This window comes from Habropoda laboriosa, unplaced genomic scaffold, assembly GCF_001263275.1.
Source record: "Habropoda laboriosa isolate 0110345459 unplaced genomic scaffold, ASM126327v1 scaffold40, whole genome shotgun sequence".
NCBI classification, from domain to species: domain Eukaryota; kingdom Metazoa; phylum Arthropoda; class Insecta; order Hymenoptera; family Apidae; genus Habropoda; species Habropoda laboriosa.
The window spans coordinates 6,371,519-6,382,352 of record NW_017100231.1 but is presented as its reverse complement, the minus strand read 5'-3'; the positions used below and the strand labels follow the sequence as shown (position 1 = coordinate 6,382,352).

At 37.6% G+C, this 10,834-nt stretch overlaps 2 protein-coding genes across 2 annotated transcripts in view; one reads left to right on the top strand and one right to left on the bottom strand.

Moving 5' to 3' along the window:
• The window catches only part of LOC108571487 (chromatin assembly factor 1 subunit A-A-like), a 35,847-nt gene that overhangs the window by 18,629 nt on the left and 6,384 nt on the right, over positions 1-10,834 (bottom strand). The gene's annotated exons all lie outside the window — the stretch shown is intronic.
• Positions 1-10,834, top strand: part of LOC108571535 (Wilms tumor protein homolog) — a 17,037-nt gene that overhangs the window by 2,206 nt on the left and 3,997 nt on the right. The window lies entirely within an intron of this gene.

The window sequence follows — 10,834 nt, the reverse complement described above, 5'->3', positions numbered from 1 at the left end:
AAATTCTGCCAGTGAGTTTCCTATCTTGTATCTTCGTAACTATTCGTATTTCCTATTCTTTGTTATAACTTTTTAACGAAGCTTCAAATGGCCTATGTTCATATGACATTTTCTTCTTGGCTATACCTGTAGAAGACACTGGCAAAGTTTGGTAAGAAACAATTTGGACACCCGGTATATCAAATGTGTAATAAAATTGCAAAAAAAGGAAGCAATTTTACGATTATTAACACGTTCACTGTCCATTGAACCACGTATGACTCAGAATAATTTGAACTGCCACACAGACAGTAATTGACAAGTGTTAGGACACCGGTTATATTGTATTTAACTTGAATTACATTTCTTCCCCAAAGTTACTGTCGTATATCGATAAAAATATACGTATATACTCCTTGCACTACAATACTCCAGACTGAATCATTCTTTTCCTAGGATCTTGATAATTTTTAACAATTGTTTACAATGCAAAATAATTTCTCTCTAAGTGTTAATTAATTAAGCAACGGCAAGTTAACTGTTCCAATTCTCTGGTTAATAAGTTAAGTTGGTTGAAGTTGAATCAAGTTCGTGCTGATATTCTTTGGACAGTTGAACGTGTTTTAATCACGTTGATCTGAAAAATGGTGGCGTCTGGAAAGACGCGCTCGCTGTCAGAGGAAATGCAGTTATCAGTGGAACGTTGGAACGACACGCCTGGCGAAAGTGGCGGTGTACATTATTTACAGCGTGTTGTCACCCGCCGGGCCATCTGTAATGGCTGTTTTATGCCCCATTAAGATTATGGCCGGTGCTCCTCGTCGTTGCACACCGGAGATTAAATCCCTGCATGTCCAATTGATTTATCCCCGAATATTCGGCCCTGCTGCGTCGCCTTCGTGGCTCCGCCCTTGTTCCAACACATCGCCTAACATCGCCCTGTCGCTTTTCGTCTTTCACGATTATTTCTTTGCTCAATTTTATGTTTTTCCACGGTGTTTTCCTTTTTTTGTGGTTTCATCGAGAGCTCAGACTTTGGGAGAAGAGATTTCTCGAGGATGGTGATGGAACTGACGGTTTGCTTAGGGATTTTTGTGGAATTCTCGTGAAAGAGGAAAGTTGTGTCGTTTTTTAGGGAATATTGAGAGTTGAGAGTTTGGTAGAATTTTTTCAGGATCGAGGTGGAGGCGAAGTTTGTTTAGGAATCTTTGTGGAATTCTTGTGAAAGGGGAAATTTCTCTTTCTCCTTGGAGAATATTGAGAGCTGAGATTTTTTGAGGATGAAGATGGAAATTTGACAAATGAATTTTTTCAAAGTTTGTTTAGAGGTTTTATGAAATTCTCGTGAAAGAGGAAATTTGTCTCTCTTTAGAGAATATTGGGAGATGGAAAGGAAGTTTGTTTAGGAATTTTTGCGAAATTCTCGCGAAAGAGGAACGTTTTGTCAAAGTTTGTTTGGAAGCTTTAATGCAATTCTTTTAAAAAAGGAAATTTGTCTCCTTGGAGAATATTAAAAATTGAAATTTTGGTACAATTTTTTGAAGACGAAGATGGAAACGAAGTCTGGCATTAAAGATTTCAATGCACTTCTTTTAAAGGAGAAAATTTGTCTGCTTGGAGAACACTGAGAATTGAAACTTTGGTACAAATTATACATATTATTTGCAGACAAAGATGAAAATTTAATGAAATTCTTTTAAAGAAGGAAATTTGTCTCTTTGGAGAACATTGAGAATTGAAATTTTGGTACAATTTTCTGAAGATGGAAATTTAACAAAGGAATTTTTTCAAAGTTTGTTTGCAGATTTTAATGCAATTATTTTGAATGAGAAAATTTGTCTCCTTGGAGAATATCAAAAATTGAAATTTTGGTAAATGGATGGAAACGAAGTCTGGCATTAAAGATTTCAATGCACTTCTTTTAAAGGAGAAAATTTGTCTGCTTGGAGAACACTGAGAATTGAAACTTTGGTACAAATTATACATATTATTTGCAGACAAAGATGAAAATTTTCACTTCCAAGGAAATTTGTCCAAAAATTTAAACACCTCTTAGACTAAACAAATTTGAGAACTGCCACAAAACTACCCAAAAACAAGTTCAACCTGATCCCGAAACAACCTACGAACAACAATCTCCGTAGAAAAATCGAGCGTTCACCCGTCGCTCCTCTAAAAACCGAATTCGGCACGATCTGAGCTCGAGATCTGTGCAAAAAGAGAAGAGCCAGTACAAGTGTGAAAGATAAAGATACGGTGGTTGAGGCTCGCGTATTCAATTCACGATATAGTTTTTATCTGTTTCACCAGTGACACAACCAGCCGCGCAATTAACGAATCTCCACGGAGGGTAGATAGAGCCGTTGAAAGCTCCAAGTCGGACGGATTTTTTGACATTTCAATTAAACGATTGGCGTCGCTTAATCGTTGCCAACGCGAACGAGGCTCCTCGAATGCGTCACTAGATAAAACCTTCCTATCTATGCTCCGCGGACGCGAAAACGCATCGACCAAGTTGAAGAGCTGCATAATCGAGCAGTATTTTTTTCCTCCGTTCGATTACTATATGTACTGTACTACAGTTCGACACTTTTTTCGACCATCCTATGATTTTCAAACGAATAAAGTTTCCCTGGAATAAATGAATTTTTTTTAATTGAAAATATTAGAAAAGGTGCATAATCGTGTAGTACTTGTTTTTGTTCGTACCATTGCTATACTACACTATCGTTCGACATGTTTTTCAAGCATCTTATAATTTTGAAATGAATGAAGTTTCCCTGGAATAATTGAATTTTTTTTCTGAAATGAAACTGTAATATCTCGGTAATTATTAGCTCTAGGACAAACAACGTTTAATACTTTTCTACTTGAAAATTAACGAGCTTTCGAACTGCCGTAAAAAAATAGAGCGTTCCATTTAAAAAAACAAAGTTGACCTTCAAATCTCCTGAGCGCCTGCTGCTGTAACCAGTCGGTAAGGCAGAGCAATCGGCAGACGATACGATCAACGTCGCCTAGCAAGGTGGAGGCACTTTTGGGGCCCGCGCCCTGATTTTCAATTGTTCTAGAGACAGTTCAGTTTTTCCAACGTGCTTTGATCCGATGTAACTTTATCAAGAATATATGTAGGGCGGTCTATACGTCGTTCAAAATTAGAGTAACCTCGCTCTCGGACCGATTCTCGTCCGTTCTGCGCGTAGACAGAGAGCGTAGCAGAGGGTAAGGCGGTTAAGTGGGGGGTTTGGACGTTCTAGCCCTGCCTTAGGCACGTCCCATGCGCGAAGCGAGGTTACTCTTATTTTGAACAGAGTATACAGTCTCGCTATACAGTAGAGTTTCGATTATCCGAGGTGATGTGGATCGAGCCTACCTCGGATAATAGGGAAGGATCGATGGGTGTTCATAAGTCGCGCAAGAAAATCGTAAAAAGCAAGTAGTTAATATGAAAATGTTTTTTACAATTTTATTGCACGATTTACGAACACCCACCGACCCTAAAAAATAATGTAATTGTTTCATTTTATTTAAGTACTCGGATAATACGGAATATCGGCTAAGCGGGACTCCACTGTACTTCTGACTGTACACAAACTTTTCTTCCACCGGCTATACGTTTGCACGATTTTTCAACCCCTTCCGAACGAGTCGTCGTCGAAAAATCTCTGACGTGGCCATAGTTCCCGAAAACGTAACATTTGCGTGAAGATATCACTCTGTGGCGGTTGATAAGAGGCATCGATAGATCAATGTCGATGAGCAGTGGTCTGTTTTCCGTAACACGCGGACAACCAATGATATCCATTAGCGCCGTGCGAGTAACATCATCCAGCTGATATTTAACCGAGTCCTGGTCAATTGTGTCTAGATAAACAATCGGAAAATAAGCGATAAGTGCTTCTTTTCAGGGGATGAAAGTATTTTTATTAACCGTTTTTCGCAGTGTTGATTGTAAAACGTAGCTTGTCGGGGAATTTTCTTTAATTTTTTATCTTCTTGATAGAGTTGTTTTCGAATTGTATACTATTGTTTGTGGCTGTTTCGATGAGTTTTCGTCGGTAGAAATTCTTGAAATTTTCTTTGGGAATTCTTCAAATTCTTAAAATTCTTAAAATTTAAGATTTGGGATTCTTAAAATTTTACACAATTATTTTTCTCTCAAACTGCTAGATACTATTGTTTGTGGCTGTTTCGATGAGTTTTCTTCGTTTTTCTTAGAAATTCTTGAAATTTTCTTTGGGAATTCTTGAAATTCTTAAAATTCTTGTAATTTTGCACAATTTTTCTTTCGAACTGCTATATATTCGAAAAAACGTGGTTCACCACATTAACTTTCTCTTCATTTTTAATAAAAATTCCTAAAATTTTCTTTAAAAATTCTTGAAATTAAAAATTTGGGATTCTTAAAATTTTGCGCAATTATTTTTTTCTCGAACTGCTACATATTCGAAAAAACGTGGTTCGAAATTTTGTGTAAACAATGTGACTCAAGATTTCACGTGTAAATTTTGTAATTTTCAAAATTCTACGCGCAAACAATGATTTTTCTTAAAAATTCTTGAAATTAAAAATTAAAAATTCTTAGAACTTTACACAATTATCTTTCCCTCGATCTGTTACAAATCTGAAAAAACATAGTTCAAAACCGTACGTGAACACAATGCAAAAAAAAAAAAAACCAATTATTCTACCACATGTCCCCTTTGAAATCATGCAACTTATGCCCCACACACTGTCTCCCACAGCCAACAATGTTCAAGTAACTTCAAACAGCCGAATTAGGTGAATCACTCCGTACACGAAAGTCGAATCCAAAATTGCGCTGCAGTTTGCAGTGTCTCCAGAAAAAGAAAAAAAAAAAGACAATCTACCACCGCAGCAACGAACGAATAAAGATAATCCAAAGACGTCGAATGTTGTAAAACGTAAGGTCAAGACGTTGCACATCGCTCCGAGCTGCAGCCCGTGTTCTTGACACTTGGATTCAATGGAAAATACGCGGACTGTATCTAAGGTCAGCCTCCCTCGACACGGATAAACGTTTACTACAGAAACCGATTCAGTTGCGCTAGTGCCACTGACTTCGAGACACTTTATCAAACGCTCCTTCTTTTTCTCGCTCTAGGTCAAAGCCGTTGCAATTATAATACGTCGTTCCTTCATTGATACAACTTGTGTATCCTGCTCTAGAAGCACGGAGATTTCTTAACCCGTTCAGTGACGATTTCTTTCCAAGTTACCAGAGAATGATCTAATTTTTTCGCGCACTTGTATTTTATTCGTGTTAAAGTATTCAAAGTGCCCGCGTGCGGAGACCCCCCGAGCGTCGACTGTTTTTCCCCGAGAGCACGCGTGGTTTGCGCTGTTCCTCCCTTGCGCGCTCGTGTACGGTTGTAGCACCCCGCTAACATGTTAAATATAGGGGAGAGTCCTGCAGTACCGACCAAAGCTAGATCTCGCTTATACCGTTAGTTGACTGCACTACTGATGGAAAAACAAATGAATACTGTAGCCCTGAGATTCTTTTTTCTTCAGTATTACTAAGGCGTTTAACGTTTACGCTGGTGTTGCGTACGACAAAAGTTATTTTTCATAGCTGCAATGGTTGGGCTCGCGTGGAGTGTACGGATCAAGAAAATATCGATGCCTAAATAAAAGTTCGATTCTATTTTTAAACGATTTTTAGTAGCTGGCTGGTACTAAGTAGCAACTAAGTAGCTGGCCGGTACTGCACGACTCTCCCCTATTGTGCTGTGTTTGTTACCTCGTGTTGACTACCTCGCCTAACTAAAAGCCCAACAACTCGTACATGGAAGAGTAATGGAAATATCGAAAACATCCCTTAACCCTACGTCGATAACCAGAATTGTCTACTTTACCGTCCAATTTTAGCAGTTTTCCGATAAGAAAATTCTAAACTCGAGGCAAATGCGGATAGGAAATGTGCGAAGTAACAACGATCTCGATATTTCGATCTTTTACCTGGAAGATCAAATATTTGAAGGGGTTAGGATGCGGTAACAAGTGGGTAAAATATGCGCATGCGCGAAAGCGACACGCGCTGATCGGCAATTGGTACCGATCTTTTTTTGTTATTCTAGACATGGGACCTCTGTCACGTGTGTGGTTCGACTCTCAGTGTTCGTAATATTGTAATCCATACTTATTCCAATATATATAGTTTAACCCTTTGACTACGAAAGGCGTATATATACGCCCTCACAAGTCTATCAATATATACGAAAGACGTAAATATACGCCCTCTACATTTTTCTTACTGTAACACCTTTACTGTTTTACCGATTGTTTCAACATGGAATTTATCGTTCTGATAAATTTCTTTCTCGTTATCAATTTTGGATTTTTTTCTTTATATTTAATTACTAATTATTATTAAAGGAATGTGCAAGTTAAGTAAATTAAAAATAGCTTAGAAAACTACTTAAAATAGATGAAAAACTGAATATTTTTAATTTATTTGCAATTACTTATTTTTTTTAACCCCAAGAATAGTATCAAATCTCCGGGTACCGTTTTGGTCAGTAGTCGGTGGACAACCAGTCGCAGCGACTGATATGCGAATATCGCGCCGTCTGTGTTGATGGTTCTCTCCGAGAGTGCGCCGCAGTCGAAAGGTTAACAATGTAAGCGTGTGGTTCAATAAAACCCCAACAAAAAGTGAACAATCGATTAATATAAAATTTTCTATATCAATTTACTATACTACGAGCTATAAAAAAATGCTTGTAATATTTAAAAAATAATTTCTTCTTATGCCTTTCGTCGTCTTCGCTCGGAATATCTTTTCTTCCTGATGGCCAACTGGTGTACAAGATTCCTACAAATCGGATTAACTATATTCAGAATCCCAAAAATCTCACGAACTGTGATATATTCTCTAGGCACTGACGATCCCACATTTCAATTTTTGCGAAAATCAACGAAATGGCAGATATTTTGAATTTAACGATCGAAAGTTTGTTACTTTTTTATTTATATTTCACTGTCAATGCCTGATAGATATTGTAGTAAAGACAACTGTGAAATTTGAATGTAATTGCTAAGGTAGAACTCGAGGTATCTTGTACACCGTTTTGAAAAACGCATCAGTGCGTCACGGCACGCAGGTATACGAATTCACTCTCGGAACGGTACTTAGAGAAATAATTTGTATCGAAGCCTGGAATCCATGTAAAACCTTTTGCATTCTGTTCTCAAGACTTGAAACTACTATTTAAGGCGAAAGAAAATTTCGATTTTTTCAAAATATTACCGTGTCCTAACCCCTCAAGTGGGAATTATGCGAAAGGGTACCCCCCGGTTATCGACATAAGGGTTAAAGGGTAAAGTGTGTTTTTTTCTATCTTACTCTGTATCTTGAAAATTGTAGATACGAAAGAATTGTTCGAGTGAGAATTTAATGGAAATTTAAGGACCTGACAAGGAGGAATTTTTTAGAATAAAAGTAGGGGAGAGTGTTTTTTTTTTATTTAAACAACAAATTATTAACAATTTCTTTGCACAGTTTTGTAGAGCATAGAAAGTCGTTCAATTTTCGTCGTAACAATTTTTTCGTATCTACTATAGTTTCCAGGATATACAGGGAAACAGGAAAACGTAACTTAAAGGGTGTTTTCGCTATAAAGAACCAAACGGTAGCGAAAAAAGTGCAAATTGCCTGATACTTTTACCGAGGTCTCCTATGAACTTGCAAAGTTTAAAAAAACATCGAAATTTTTGGAATACCCAAGTTTTTCGTTTCAACGAACCTCGCTAGACTGCAGTTTGTGCGTCTACGCTTTGGGAACACCCTATATATCGAATCAAACGTTGAGACTTTCGGTAGACGATTGGTTTTGCTTCATTAGTCCAGCTTATCTAGACTTTTTTCTCGTCTGCTTCTTGTAGATTAATAATAATGAAACAATGATTTGCTAATGATACGATGACTATTTTTAGAACCGTGATGGTTCCTTAGGGATCGTTTTAATGGATATCGCGAATTTCTCTGGAAGCTCTTGAAACGAAAAAACGGTTTTGATACTTTGCAACTGGACTTCCACCATAAGTTGCATCAATCTAACCTAAATTCGTTAACCTCTGCAAATTGAATCGGTATACGCAATTCGTTAACCTGTAAACATCGGAACAGGCTATATCGCGAATTTCCTTCGACGTTCTTAAAAAAAAAAATCGATGTTTTGAGAGTTTTAAAGTGGGCTTCCCCCTTAAGTTTCATCAACTTATCCTTAATTCATTCGTGTCTGCGAATTAAATTGGCATATAAAAATCGTTAACATGTAAACATCGAAACAGGCTATATCGCGAATTCCTCCCAAAGCTCTCAAAAACAGAAGATCAATTTCTTAACACTTTCAACCAGAACTCCCCCCTTAAATCGCATCAACCTAACCTAAAACCATTACCATCTACAAATCAAATCTCCATATAATCCGTATCACTTGGAAACAAGCTATATCGCGAATTTCTTTCTCTCTCTCTCTCTAAAAAAAAACGTCCACAGGAGGGGCCACGTGGCAAATGAATCGGCCAAAATACAATTTCACCTCCCTCTCGATGTGTACCGAAAAAGTAGTCACTCTCTCTCTCTCGCAGAAACGTCGCGAGAGGCCGATTATACAGGGTGGCTGGTGTCGTAAATAACGAAGCGAAGGCACACGCGTCTAATTAGCCAGGAAGCTGTTCGGATGGCGCGTCTGACGGTGTTCTGGGACCGTGGATCCCTGGGGAGTGGCACGGCGACGGGACCGGGTGGCACAGACTCGATTATCTCGGCCCGTGTGGCGACAAGCCATAACCAACGGGCTCGCGCGCGTCTTCTCTTCTCGAGATCATCCAGCGGCAGTCACCACGCGTCCCTCGACCGCGAACAAGCGTCTCGAGAGGGTGAGTCGCGCGCCGCGAGCAACATCGGTTTCGACTATAGCGCGCAGTAACGCTCGTATATCCTACACTTGGCGATCGAACCGATCGAGATTCAGCGAGTTTTATCTCCTCGCGTCTTTCTTCTTGTATACACCTAGGTAATTGGAAATGAGTCTACCTTGAAATCGTCGACAGATATTTCATCGACCGTTCACTTTATGAGACACCGTGTAGATTTCTCGACAATGTGTGTTTTCGTTGTGACATAAAAAAACAACGTAGCTGGAAAAGTGGCAAGATTTTAACGGAAGTAAATTCTCGGGGAAATTGTACAAAACGTAACGAATAATGTTTGTACGAAAAATTATCGTTGATTAGTATGATTTATCGATCGGTATAAGGGTGGAGAGGTAAGTTGAAATTGGAGAGCGTTTGTTGGAGATTTGAACGTGTGGATCGAAGTCGACGTCGGTGAAATAGTGTCGATGAAAATATCGTGGGGAGTTTCAAGGTGAATTCGTTTTGAAATTTTCAGGATTTTTCGAGAGCTGTCGTTTTTTGGGATACTCGGGTTAAATTTTTAGACAAGACACGTTTTTATTTCATTCTTAACTAAAGACCATTTTTCTCAGAGACGAGATTGAATTTTCATTTTGCTGTGAGAAATTAGTGGAAGAAAATTCTTCTGTTGAAAATAAGTATACAGGGTGAGTCGCAATATTTCTCCACCCTGAATAACTTCGTTTTAAAAAATTCACTGCTCTTTCAAATTTTCATAGAAAAAAGTATGCGTTCCGTTTAAAAGTTTCAAGGTCGCTTTGGTAACTCGTGAACAAATAGATTTTTTAAAGAAATTGTTTCAGTATCGTATGTTCCCTTTGGTACTGTGCAATTTTTACATAAAACACTTTTTTATGGGACACATATTTTGGAAGTTATTAGAGATAGACTACAAAAGTTTCTAATTTTCTGTGTAACATTGTTTTCATAAAATATTGTTAAAACCATGAACAATATTTTATAGTTGTATTAGAAATATTAAAAGAAAAGTAGTGTGTCACACGTGAAAAATAAGTTTCGACAAATTTCGTTAATAAATAACACTTTAGTAACTAAAATTTTTATTTTCGATAAGGTCAGTCTTTTTCGTGTCCAATCCAAGAGCTGTTTCGACCCATTTTTTAATAGTAAACGATACACCTGAACAGTATTTAATTAGACACCCTTAAAATCCTAAGACTACTAGCCAAATTACGAAAGAAATAAAAATTTTCATTACTAAATAGCTGAATAACTGATAACTTTCTATCGCAAAAAATTTCAAACCAATTTCCTCAGAAATTTACTTCAATTAATTGTGTCGTTTTTTTAACAAACCGACGATTTCAATTTAAAATCGATTTTCATTACCAACTGAAGATAACGAATCTTTATTTCAATTTAATCTGAGTATTCCACGAAACGGTTCTTCGAAGGTCGTCACGTTCCACTGTCCCACAAGTTATATTTCTATCAATTTTCCGTCACACGTTAAAAATCGAGTGATCTTTTTTTTAGACGTGAAAAGTACAGTTTGCGAAACGAAGAAAATCGAAGAATTCGAGAATTCTGTTTTACCAATTTCCACGAATATCGACGACGATTTAACGTGATTTAATTAAAAAAAAAAAAAAAAAAAAAAAAGAACTGCAAAGCGTAGAAAAGTGTAGATTTGAAAAGAGGGATATTTAGATAGATTCCTGGAGGAATGATAAATACTTGAGTGGAGGAAGGAAGTGTGCGTGGATCTGTTTCCGATTTGTCGATGGTACCGTATCGAGAACATTGTAACAGTGTCAATCGGAAATGATAGCGCGCGGAGGAAATCAAGACAGTGACTAATTGTGGAATAATTTCCATGTGAAGCACGAAATAAAAAGCGAGGAAAATATAGTGGTAAATAAAGTATCGTCGACTGCGTTGTTGTTGT